This window comes from Leuresthes tenuis, unplaced genomic scaffold (genome assembly GCF_036924035.1).
Source record: "Leuresthes tenuis unplaced genomic scaffold, fLeuTen1.0.hap1 SCAF_14, whole genome shotgun sequence".
Classification (NCBI taxonomy): domain Eukaryota; kingdom Metazoa; phylum Chordata; class Actinopteri; order Atheriniformes; family Atherinopsidae; genus Leuresthes; species Leuresthes tenuis.
This window is the reverse complement of record NW_027325368.1, coordinates 1,205,191-1,218,075: the sequence shown is the minus strand read 5'-3', so window position 1 is coordinate 1,218,075 and position 12,885 is coordinate 1,205,191.

Below are 12,885 nucleotides of genomic sequence, written 5' to 3'. Positions count from 1 at the left end.
CAGACTGATGTTGAGCTCCATCAGATAACAGCCCTCCTCTCTTCAAACGAGCCACAGCGGGTTGATGTGAGAAAACCTCAAGCCGCCTTCAGCTGAGCTGCAGCTCCTCCGTAGAGAAACAGTTCAACAGTTTTTGTACGAGTGTTTTTCACCGTGTCTACGTACCACAGCGACTGAAGTCAGTCAGACGGCTCAACAAAAACCCTCCAGGGCCATTTCCAGCTCTGACTGCTCCTCAGAGACAGCAGCAGAGCTCTTTTCAGGGTCTTTACATCCCGGGAGGATCCCCACAATCCTGCACCGACAGCACGGATTCATAGATCTATTTCAGATGGTCAGAGGCTGTTTTTCTCAAAATAAGGTGAATGAAATTAGGCAAAAAGAAGAGAAAAGTTCTGCAGGTCAGGAATCAGAACCCTAATTTGTTGAGTTTAACACTAAACACAGTCATCAGCATATTTTCCACATTTACTTCTTTTATCCACCAAATACTGCATGTTAACACGCTGCATATAAGATAGATTCATTCAAAATGAATCCATCTCCAGATCAATGTTCCATCTTTATTTAAGACTTCAGATTATTACTTTTGAGTTTCAGCAGCATCTCTCAGTGTGAGAAGACAGAACTACTTTATGTAAAGTCCTATATAAATGCTCATTCCATACCGCTGTATTGGTGCTCATGGTGCAGATCTGACCCAGCTGGTGACCTTTCAGTGTAGCCATGACGCCTCCTAATGAAGCTGCACTCGGTTACGGTGGGACTGATCCTGGTGTTTATGGACGGGATGTCGAGGCATAGTTCTGGAGAGGATTGTGCGGTTTGGGAACTTGCAGACGATGTGGTCCGTTGACCTCTTCAAGCCTCGGAGACACTGGTTGAAGCCCGGTGAGAGGTGGCGTGGATGGGAGTCCATCCCTACAAATCTGAGGCCATGGTTCCCAACAGAAAGAGGTGAATTTCTCCCTCCTGTTGAGGATGGATTTTGCCTTGATCATACGAGTTTCACGACCTTGTTGGCAGTTGAAGGTCGAATGGAGCGAGAGACTGACAGGCTGATTGGGACTTTGGTGTAAGGAGGGCGTTGCACCGGCCCTTCGTTGTGGAGAGGAAACTGAGCCAAAAGGCAAAGCTTTCACTTCTCTGGTCCATCTTGTTTCCAACCTTCACATACGGTCTGTCATGATCCTCAGTGTTTCCTTTCATAATTACCAAATGTCTCCTTGAACTCTGCATTTGATTTTTCTGTGATTTTTGGGGTTTCTATAGTTTTTTTCCCATGTTTTCAGTTGGTATTTTGTTTGAGCTCATACCTTGTATTGGTTGTATTGGGTTTAGAATCTTGTTCTGCTCATGACTCCCAGTCATCCTCGGTCCTCCTGTTTGGTCCTCAGCTCCACTCAATCAGTCACAGCTGCAGTCACTTTGCTCCTCCTCACCACACATTCCCTCTCAGTCTTTGTCAGGTTTGCTGTCTGTATTTGGCTCCTCGTCTCTCCACCACCACCAAACCGTAACAGCAGGACCAAACATGGACCCAGTGGACCCGCTTTCTCTGGAGGACTTTCAAACCGTGCATGTGCCTGTAAAAGCGCTGACTCACTGGGCCCTGGACGAGACTGAGGGTCTCAGGTGAGGGTCTCAGGTGAGGGTCTCAGGTGAGCTCATAGTGTGGCAGAGGTGGAGAAGGAAGCGAAGGTGGAGCACAGATACACTAGCAGAGATATTCAATATTGAGGAAGCTAAAGTCTCTTCTCTGCTCTGCTCATCAGTTTCCTCACTGCCTGCCTCTTTTGTCTAGGTGCGGTCTGATTTGACAGGAGGTCCAGTTACAGGACGCTCCTCTTTCTGCTTCTGAGGGGGTCCACTGTGACAGTTCCCTCAAAGAAAAGATGCTAGAGAAGGAGGCAAGGTTCCCAAAAGCGTTCCCTCTTCTCTTCATCAGAGCCATAGCTTCTGTCTGTATCAGAGTCCGAGGGACCGGCTGATACAGGAGGAGAGAGTATCAGTCCAACAGCAGGATGCCAAGAACCAGCGGGACCAGCTCCTTAGATCTCAGCAGGTGGCCCCCATGCAGCCATGAAGAATACATTTCAGAAGGAGGTTATGCTCCAAACAGCTTCTCCTTGCCTCCTCTGCATCCCCACGGTGTCCCTTCCCCCACGGTGTCCCTTCCCCAACAGTGTCCCTTCCCCCACAGTGTCCCTTCCCCCACGGTGTCCCTTCCCCAACAGTGTCCCTTCCCCCACGGTGTCCCTTCCCCACGGTGTCCCTTCCCACAGTGTCCCTTCCCACAGTGTCCCTTCCCACAGTGTCCCTTCCCCCACGGTGTCCCTTCCCCCACGGTGTCCCTTCCCCACGGTGTCCATTCCCCCACAGTGTCCCTTCCCACGGTGTCCCTTCCCACGGTGTCCCTTCCCACAGTGTCCCTTCCCCCACGGTGTCCCTTCCCCCACGGTGTCCCTTCCCCCACGGTGTCCCTTCCCACAGTGTCCCTTCCCCCACGGTGTCCCTTCCCACAGTGTCCCTTCCCACAGTGTCCCTTCCCACAGTGTCCCTTCCCCCACGGTGTCCCTTCCCCACGGTGTCCATTCCCCCACAGTGTCCCTTCCCACGGTGTCCCTTCCCACAGTGTCCCTTCCCCCACGGTGTCCCTTCCCCCACGGTGTCCCTTCCCCCACGGTGTCCATTCCCCCACAGTGTCCCTTCCCCCACGGTGTCCATTCCCCCACAGTGTCCCTTCCCCCACAGTGTCCCTTCCCACAGTGTCCCTTCCCCCACAGTGTCCCTTCCCCCACAGTGTCCCTTCCCCCACGGTGTCCCTTCCCCCACGGTGTCCATTCCCCCACAGTGTCCCTTCCCACAGTGTCCCTTCCCCCACGGTGTCCCTTCCCCCACGGTGTCCATTCCCCCACAGTGTCCCTTCCCCCACAGTGTCCCTTCCCACGGTGTCCCTTCCCACGGTGTCCCTTCCCACAGTGTCCCTTCCCACGGTGTCCCTTCCCACGGTGTCCCTTCCCACGGTGTCCCTTCCCACAGTGTCCCTTCCCCACGGTGTCTCTTCCCACAGTGTCCCTTCCCACAGTGTCTCTTCCCACAGTGTCCCTTCCCCCACAGTGTCTCTTCCCACAGTGTCCCTTCCCCCACGGTGTCCCTTCCCCCACGGTGTCCCTTCCCCCACGGTGTCCCTTCCCCCACGGTGTCCATTCCCCCACAGTGTCCCTTCCCCCACAGTGTCCCTTCCCACAGTGTCCCTTCCCCCACGGTGTCTCTTCCCACAGTGTCCCTTCCCCCACGGTGTCCCTTCCCCCACGGTGTCCCTTCCCCCACGGTGTCCCTTCCCCCACAGTGTCCCTTCCCCCACAGTGTCCCTTCCCCCACAGTGTCCCTTCCCACAGTGTCCCTTCCCCCACGGTGTCCATTCCCCCACAGTGTCCCTTCCCCACGGTGTCCATTCCCCCACGGTGTCCCTTCCCACGGTGTCCCTTCCCACAGTGTCCCTTCCCCCACAGTGTCCCTTCCCCACGGTGTCTCTTCCCACAGTGTCTCTTCCCACAGTGTCTCTTCCCACGGTGTCTCTTCCCACGGTGTCCCTTCCCCCACGGTGTCTCTTCCCACAGTGTCTCTTCCCCCACAGTGTCTCTTCCCACGGTGTCTCTTCCCACAGTGTCTCTTCCCACAGTGTCCCTTCCCCCACAGTGTCTCTTCCCACGGTGTCTCTTCCCACGGTGTCTCTTCCCATGGTGTCTCTTCCCACAGTGTCTCTTCCCACGGTGTCCCTTCCCCACGGTGTCCCTTCCCACGGTGTCCCTTCCCACGGTGTCCCTTCCCACAGTGTCCCTTCCCCCACAGTGTCCCTTCCCCACGGTGTCCCTTCCCACAGTGTCCCTTCCCCCACAGTGTCCCTTCCCACAGCGTCTCTTCCCCCACAGTGTCCCTTCCCACAGTGTCCCTTCCCCCACGGTGTCCCTTCCCACAGTGTCCATTCCCCCACAGTGTCCCTTCCCCCACAGTGTCCCTTCCCACGGTGTCCCTTCCCACGGTGTCCCTTCCCACGGTGTCCCTTCCCCACGGTGTCCATTCCCCCACGGTGTCCCTTCCCACGGTGTCCCTTCCCACGGTGTCCCTTCCCCCACAGTGTCCCTTCCCCACGGTGTCTCTTCCCCACGGTGTCCCTTCCCACAGTGTCCCTTCCCCCACAGTGTCCCTTCCCACAGCGTCTCTTCCCCCACAGTGTCCCTTCCCACAGTGTCCCTTCCCACAGTGTCCCTTCCCCCACGGTGTCCATTCCCCCACAGTGTCCCTTCCCCCTTAGTGTCCCTTCCCACGGTGTCCCTTCCCACAGTGTCCCTTCCCCACGGTGTCCATTCCCCCACGGTGTCCCTTCCCACGGTGTCCCTTCCCACGGTGTCCCTTCCCACGGTGTCCCTTCCCACAGTGTCTCTTCCCCCACAGTGTCTCTTCCCCCACAGTGTCCCTTCCCACAGTGTCCCTTCCCCCACAGTGTCCCTTCCCACAGTGTCCCTTCCCACAGTGTCTCTTCCCCCACGGTGTCCCTTCCCCCACAGTGTCCCTTCCCCCACAGTGTCTCTTCCCCCACAGTGTCTCTTCCCACGGTGTCTCTTCCCACAGTGGCTCTTCCCACAGTGTCTCTTCCCACGGTGTCTCTTCCCACGGTGTCTCTTCCCACGGTGTCTCTTCCCACAGTGTCTCTTCCCACGGTGTCCCTTCCCACGGTGTCCCTTCCCACGGTGTCCCTTCCCACAGTGTCCCTTCCCACAGTGTCCCTTCCCCCACAGTGTCCCTTCCCCCACGGTGTCCCTTCCCCACGGTGTCCCTTCCCACAGTGTCCCTTCCCCCACAGTGTCCCTTCCCACAGCGTCTCTTCCCCCACAGTGTCCCTTCCCACAGTGTCCCTTCCCCCACAGTGTCCCTTCCCACAGTGTCCCTTCCCCCACAGTGTCCATTCCCCCACAGTGTCCATTCCCCCACAGTGTCCCTTCCCCCACAGTGTCCCTTCCCACGGTGTCCCTTCCCACAGTGTCCCTTCCCCACGGTGTCCATTCCCCCACGGTGTCCCTTCCCACGGTGTCCCTTCCCACGGTGTCTCTTCCCCCACAGTGTCCCTTCCCACAGTGTCCCTTCCCACAGTGTCTCTTCCCCCACAGTGTCCCTTCCCCCACGGTGTCCCTTCCCCCACGGTGTCCCTTCCCCACGGTGTCCTTCCCCCACGGTGTCCCTTCCCCACGGTGTCCTTCCCCCACGGTGTCCCTTCCCCACAGTGTCCCTTCCCCACGGTGTCCCTTCCCCACAGTGTCCCTTCCCCACAGTGTCCCTTCCCACAGTGTCCCTTCCCACAGTGTCCCTTCCCCACGGTGTCCCTTCCCCACGGTGTCCCTTCCCCACGGTGTCCATTCCCCCACGGTGTCCCTTCCCACGGTGACCCTTCCCATGGTGTCCCTTCCCCCACAGTGTCCCTTCCCCACAGTGTCCCTTCCCCCACAGTGTCCCTTCCCACGGTGTCCCTTCCCACAGTGTCCCTTCCCCCACGGTGTCCCTTCCCACAGTGTCCCTTCCCCACGGTGTCCCTTCCTTAACTGTCTCTTTAGAACAACAATGATGGTTGTGTTCAGTGCAGCAAAGCTGCTAAAATACTTTCTGTTCTCAGCTGGTGCTGTTGGCACATTTAAACACATTCTGTTAAAGATGTCATTCAGTTGAATCCCCTTTTTGACCCGTCCAGTTAACTCATGAAGCTTAAAACGTTTTAACTAACAGGGACCAACACTAACCTTAGTGAGAGATAATTTGACTTTAATAGTCAACCAGTTAGTTTTAAATTGTCCAGCTGCTGGTGTCTGTTTAAGCATTTAATTCAAATCGTTCCCGACAAGTGGAACAAAAACTCTACATCACAATGTTTGGATGCATCTGTTGCTGTAAAACTCATAGTTCAGCTTATGTGTCATAACGGTGTTATTGATTATATAAAAGTAGGAGTTTTCTCCTGTGGGGCAGCTTGCTGCAGTTTCCTGCTTTAGCTGCCGCAGGTTTTTGTACGAGGCTTTTTCACCGTGTTTGGGCTGGTCTACACGATGATTCAACATCCCCAGGGAGCTGAACAAAAACCTCCAGCTTCATCTCAGCCACCTGCAAGAAGCCAGGAATCACCCAAAGACACAAAAGCACAAAGACACAAGCTGTGAGTTCCAGGTGACTCATGGCGGCTTGTTTTTTACACGAAAACTCCTTATTTTTCCTCATGTTCATGATGTCACGTCCCTGCTCTGCAGCTGCTGAGATGGTTTAAATTCCCACATCCAGCTGCTGGAGACTCGGAAATCCTTCTGTTTGCTCCTCTGGGATCCACGGCTCTGCACGTGTCCGGCGGAGGTGGATTTCTCCTGTTTTCAGCTGCTCTGAGGACGTTCAGCAGCTCAGAGGTTTTTGTACGGGGCTGTAACACTGTGATGCACTAACGTTTGGAACTCCGATCAAGCTCACCGTGACTCCAGAAGGTAAGAAAAAGCGCTTTCTGTTTGTCATACAGCGAGAAATTAGGACTTTTAAAGGCTCTGGTTGGTTTGGGAGGGAAGTTTTAGTGTTTTAAGACTTAAAACCTGAGGAATCAGTCGAGTTGTGAAGTGACGGCGAGCTGCTGTGAAACGGGTCTGCGCTCACGCGCACCTCTGTTCCGAGACGTAGATTTTCGTAAAAAGACTGAAACATTCAGAGAAAGTTTGCATCATGCTGTCCTGGAAATGTTTGAAATGATGTGTTCAGTTTATTAAAAGTCTGAAATGTGAGCTGTGGATCCAACACTGAGGCAGAATGACCGTTAAAGCGCGTGTTTTCTGCTCGTAATGCTCAAAATGCAATAAAAAGGACTGAAAACGGTCTCAGGTCAAGATGAGAAAACAGAAAAAAATTGATGTTTGAAACTTTAAATGAAACCAGAGAAGAAAGAAAATCCTTCCTGAAAGAACCCGTTATTATTGTAAGGTTAATAATGAAGTTATTATTCCACCTTTAAATATTCAAACTGAGCTGGTTTTACAGGTTTTAAAAGCAGTTTCAAACCCGTTTAAAACCAGTTTAAAAAGCTGTTAAAAAAACAGTTTGAAACCAGTTTAAAAAGCTGTTCAAAAACAGTTTAAACTGTTTAAAAAGCTGTTAAAAAACAGTTTAAACTGTTTAAAAAGCTGTTAAAAAACCCAGTTTAAAACAGTTTAAAAAGCTGTTCAAAAACCAGTTTGAAACCAGTTTAAAAAGCTGTTAAAAAACAGTTTAAACTGTTTAAAAAGCTGTTAAAAAACCAGTTTAAACTGTTTAAAAAGCTGTTAAAAAACAGTTTAAACTGTTTAAAAAGCTGTTAAAAAACCAGTTTCAAACCAGTTTAAAACTGTTTAAAAAGCTGAAGGCAGGTTTAAAACGTTGGAAAAGTTGAGTTTTGTTACTTGAAGTCTGGCAGTAAAGACTGTTTGGAGCTTTTTTAATGATCACAGAATGTTTTATTTTTACTGAAAATATATTCAGAAACAAGTTATGAAAATCTGACAAAGGTTTAGTTTGTTTAAATTAAGTAAAAAGTGTTTGAAAAGTTTAAAATGTTTTAATAATTCAGAGAAATAAAACACGAGGAGAGTGAAGATTTGAGTTGTTTTAAATTTATTGTTTGGTCTCTAATTTAGATTTTAAATGATTTCATGGCTCCAGATAAAACCGATGTTATTATTTACTGGTTAATGTTTATTTGTATAATTAATGCGACTTATTCCTTTGATCTTTATTCTTTAAAGAAATATATTTATTTATTTATTTTTCCATCAAAAGTTGAACAAATAAAACAACTTGAGCAATGAGCCAAATACAGTTTTTTTTTTATTATCGTCATCAAGACATATTGATCCGTAAAGTAAAGACATATTGATCCTTAAAATAAAGACATATTGATCTCTAAAGTAAAGACATATTGATCCGCAAATTAAAGACATATTGATCCGCAAAATAAAGACATATTGATCTCTAAATTAAAAACATATTGATCCGCAAAATAAAGACATATTGATCTCTAAAGTAAAGACATATTGATCCGTAAATTAAAGACATATTGATCCGTAAAGTAAAGACATATTGATCCTTAAAATAAAGACATATTTATCTCTAAAGTAAAGACATATTGATCCGTAAAGTAAAGACATATTGATCCTTAAAATAAAGACATATTGATCTCTAAAGTAAAGACATATTGATCCGTAAATTAAAGACATATTGATCCGTAAAGTAAAGACATATTGATCCGTAAAGTAAAGACATATTGATCCGTAAATTAAAGACATATTGATCTCTAAATTAAAAACATATTGATCCTTAAAATAAAGACATATTGATCTCTAAAGTAAAGACATATTGATCCGTAAAGTAAAGACATATTGATCCTTAAAATAAAGACATATTGATCTCTAAAGTAAAGACATATTGATCCGTAAAGTAAAGACATATTGATCCGTAAAGTAAAGACATATTGATCCTTAAAATAAAGACATATTTATCTCTAAAGTAAAGACATATTGATCCTTAAAATAAAGACATATTGATCTCTAAAGTAAAGACATATTGATCCGTAAAGTAAAGACATATTGATCCTTAAAATAAAGACATATTGATCTCTAAAGTAAAGACATATTGATCCGTAAAGTAAAGACATATTGATCCGTAAAGTAAAGACATATTGATCCGTAAATTAAAGACATATTGATCCTTAAAATAAAGACATATTGATCTCTAAAGTAAAGACATATTGATCCGTAAATTAAAGACATATTGATCCGTAAATTAAAGACATATTGATCTGTAAATCACTCTTTTAGCACAAAGAAAAATCTGTTCACTTCTGACCTTTTTGGTGAAATCCTAAAATAAATTGATATCTTCACAGATATTCTTCCATTACTTTGTACATAAAGCAGGGATATTAATATTGAATTTAACATACACATCGAGTTACATCGGTACACTTGAACCGGTTACACTCTCAGTCGGGTTTCAACTGATTTAACTAGTTCCCGGTGTTGTTCTGATATCTGTGTTCAGATCCTGCTCCGTGCATTCAGTTAATCATCAGAACTTTCTTTTTAATTTGATTTTAACATTAAAACTGTCCTCAGTCAGTGTTTCCTCTGTGTTAAAATGTTATGTTATATTGTATTTGTGCCTAAAGGACATCATGCGCTGTGTTTGGTGAAAACAAATCTAAGTGTTATTTTTAGTTTGTCAGAGAAAGTCATGATTCAAATGATTTTATTAATAAAACGTTAAAAATGATGAATGAATGAGAAAATTTATGAAAAATACAGCTTCTCTGTCATAACAAGTCATAAAAATATATAAAATAAAGATAATCTGCAGAACAAAGGACTCAGTGGCAGAACCGGCAGGAAAATGAATGGTTTTGGCTTCACATCATGTTCATCGCCAACTAAAAGCTTAAAGTTTGACCGAGTGAACAGAAGTTAACTTAAAGCATTGATGTTTTCTTCACCAATGAGTTTAAAACCAGTCTGATTCACTGCATCAGAGCTGAAGGAATGTGTCCAACACCTGGAAACTTCTGGAAACCTCCTAAACACGAGCTGATGCTATAAATCAGGAATGTTTCAGTCCAACATGTCTGTGAGGCGAAGTGCAGCTGAAGTTAAACGCAGCCTGAAACACGATGAAGACCTTCTGTCTCTGGGCTGATTTCTGACTTTTATTTGAAGCTTTGTGGTTAGAAAATGATTAAAATAGAAATTTTAATGGCAGAAAACTGCAGGTGAGCTTCTCAGACCTCTGAAACGTGATATTTATGAGCATTTAAATGTGATCGATCAGTAACAGACCGAAGGACTTCCTGATCTTACAGCTCCATAAAAGCTGATCTTTGCTCATTACTCAGCAGAATTTCCAATAAATCAATCATGAGAGCAGTTAAGCAGCTGAATATTTAACTTAAGTCACGTCACACATGAGGAGGGTTTGAATTGGACCTTTGAGATTTGGCCCCTTTTTAAATAAAACTGGATGTTTGAGTATATTAGTGGGTTTTATGGGTTCGGACTCATGATTTCAGATTCTATCATTAAATACGAAGTCTTCATTTAAAAGTTAAAATCAGAAAAACAACCTTTGACGAGTGTAAATGTAGAATTCCTCTTAAATGACTGATTATTCACATCTCCATGGTAACGGAGTCTGATTTGAACAAACGCCTTAATTACAGGAAATGAATGTAAATGAGTTGGAAACATTTAGACCGTTTTAAATGAAAGTTTCAGCTGGAGTTTTGAGGTAAAACTCTCGACCTTTCTTTGGGTAAATCTGATGTCTGTTTGGTTCCGGTCGATGAGCAGATACTTCGGTCAAAGTCCCGAGCCTGTTTGTCCTGAGTCCCCTGCTGCCCCCGGGCTACCCGCCAAAGACGGCCGACCAGCTGGGTCCGGATGTCTGTCTGGCCACAGACTTCAGTCCGAAGGATGATGAAATGGTTCTGAACGTGAGGGGTGGTCCGACCAACATTAACACCACCACAGCTGTGATGTCCACAGTGACCAAATCCTACTACTTCGCTGGGTTCAGCAACAAGACCATCCACTCCTGCGAGTTGAATGGGGCGTCGTCCAGCAACGAAGCCGGTACCAAACTCCCCCTGAAGTGTTTCTGTAGTTAAAGCATCAGTTTGACGTCGTGGTTTCATATGGAATATCTGAGCTTCATGTTTCTGAGTGTTCTGATGTGTGTTCTGTTTCCATACAGATGATTTCTGCGAGAGCATTTATCCGGGTAAGAAAACACGCACCTGAAAGGAAAAAGTCATATGGTCAGGGCCAGGGAGCAGCCAGCTGTGATGTGGGTCTGCAGATACTTTAAAACTTTATCAAAGTTCGGAACTAACAGAAAAAACAGTATTTTATTTTAGCAGCAGCTTCCAGGATAAACATCAGAAAGAGCTTCAAACAAAAAGGTGGAACATAAAAAACATTCAAAAAGACAAGTTTTTAGCTGAGTTCACATGACCTCGGGCCCTGATCAAAAGACCTCAGGCATTGATCACATGACCTCAGGCCCTGATCCCGTGACCTCGGGCCCTGATCCCGTGACCTCGGGCCCTGATCACATGACCTCAGGCCCTGATCCCTTGACCTCGGGCCCCGATCCCGTGACCTCGGGCCCTGATCAAAAGACCTCAGGTATTGATCCCGTGACCTCAGGCCCTGATCACATGACCTCGGGCCCTGATCAAAAGACCTCAGGCATTGATCACATGACCTCAGGCCCTGATCCCGTGACCTCGGGCCCTGATCCCGTGACCTCGGGCCCTGATCACATGACCTCAGGCCCTGATCCCTTGACCTCGGGCCCCGATCCCGTGACCTCGGGCCCTGATCAAAAGACCTCAGGTATTGATCCCGTGACCTCAGGCCCTGATCACATGACCTCGGGCCCTGATCAAAAGACCTCAGGTATTGATCCCGTGACCTCAGGCCCTGATCACATGACCTCGGGCCCTGATCAAAAGACCTCAGGTATTGATCACATGACCTCGGGCCCTGATCCCGTGACCTCGGGCCCTGATCACATGACCTCAGGCCCTGATCCCGTGACCTCAGGCCCCGATCCCGTGACCTCGGGCCCTGATCAAAAGACCTCAGGTATTGATCCCGTGACCTCGGGCCCCGATCCCGTGACCTCGGGCCCTGATCAAAAGACCTCAGGTATTGATCCCGTGACCTCAGGCCCTGATCACATGACCTCGGGCCCTGATCAAAAGACCTCAGGCATTGATCACGTGACCTCGGGCCCTGATCACATGACCTCGGGCCCTGATCAAAAGACCTCGGGCCCTGATCAAAAGACCTCGGGCCCTGATCAAAAGACCTCGGGCCCTGATCCCGTGACCTCGGGCCCTGATCCCGTGACCTCGGGCCCTGATCAAAACACCTCAGGCATTGATCACGTGACCTCGGGCCCTGATCACATGACCTCGGGCCCTGATCAAAAGACCTCAGGCATTGATCACGTGACCTCGGGCCCTGATCACATGACCTCGGGCCCTGATCAAAAGACCTCAGGCATTGATCACGTGACCTCGGGCCCTGATCACATGACCTCAGGCCCTGATCCCGTGACCTCAGGCCCTGATCCCGTGACCTCGGGCCCTGATCCCGTGACCTGATCACGTGACCTCGGACCCTGATCCCGTGACCTCGGGCCCTGATCACATGACCTCGGGCCCTGATCACATGACCTCGGGCCCTGCTGAGGCGAGCTCTAAAAGTCCAAACCAGGATCTGAAAGTGGACTCTGAGGTTGATGGTGTGACATGAGGGACTCAGAGGACTCTGAGGACTCTGAATATGTTCCATATTGTTATAAAGTGATCCAAACTTGTTATAAACTATTATAAAGTGTGTCTAAATGTTACAAATATTTTCACTTTGCTCCAAAAAGTCCCATATTTCCACAAATTGTTCCAGAAAGACGTGAAAACATTCATGGATATTTAAAGTTGAACAGAAGCCACCAGCTGGATGAACAGCAAAGAAAAGCTGTCAGAAGATGTTTAAACCACACAAGCTCTGTTTCAGCTCTGCAGAGGCACATGATTCTGGTGGATTTCATCCATCCGGACTCCTTCAGGGACTCACAGGAAGCTGGAAGATCAGCTCCAACAATATCACAGGTTTCTCAGACACAAAAAAAGGCTCAAATTAGCAGCTGTAACATAACAGCTGAACCCAAAACAGAGCTCTACTTTCCAGATAGTTTCAGCTGTTTCAGCTGTTTCCAGATGTTTTCCATGGATGTGGAACCAAGACTGAACTGAATCCTCTGAGCTGTAGT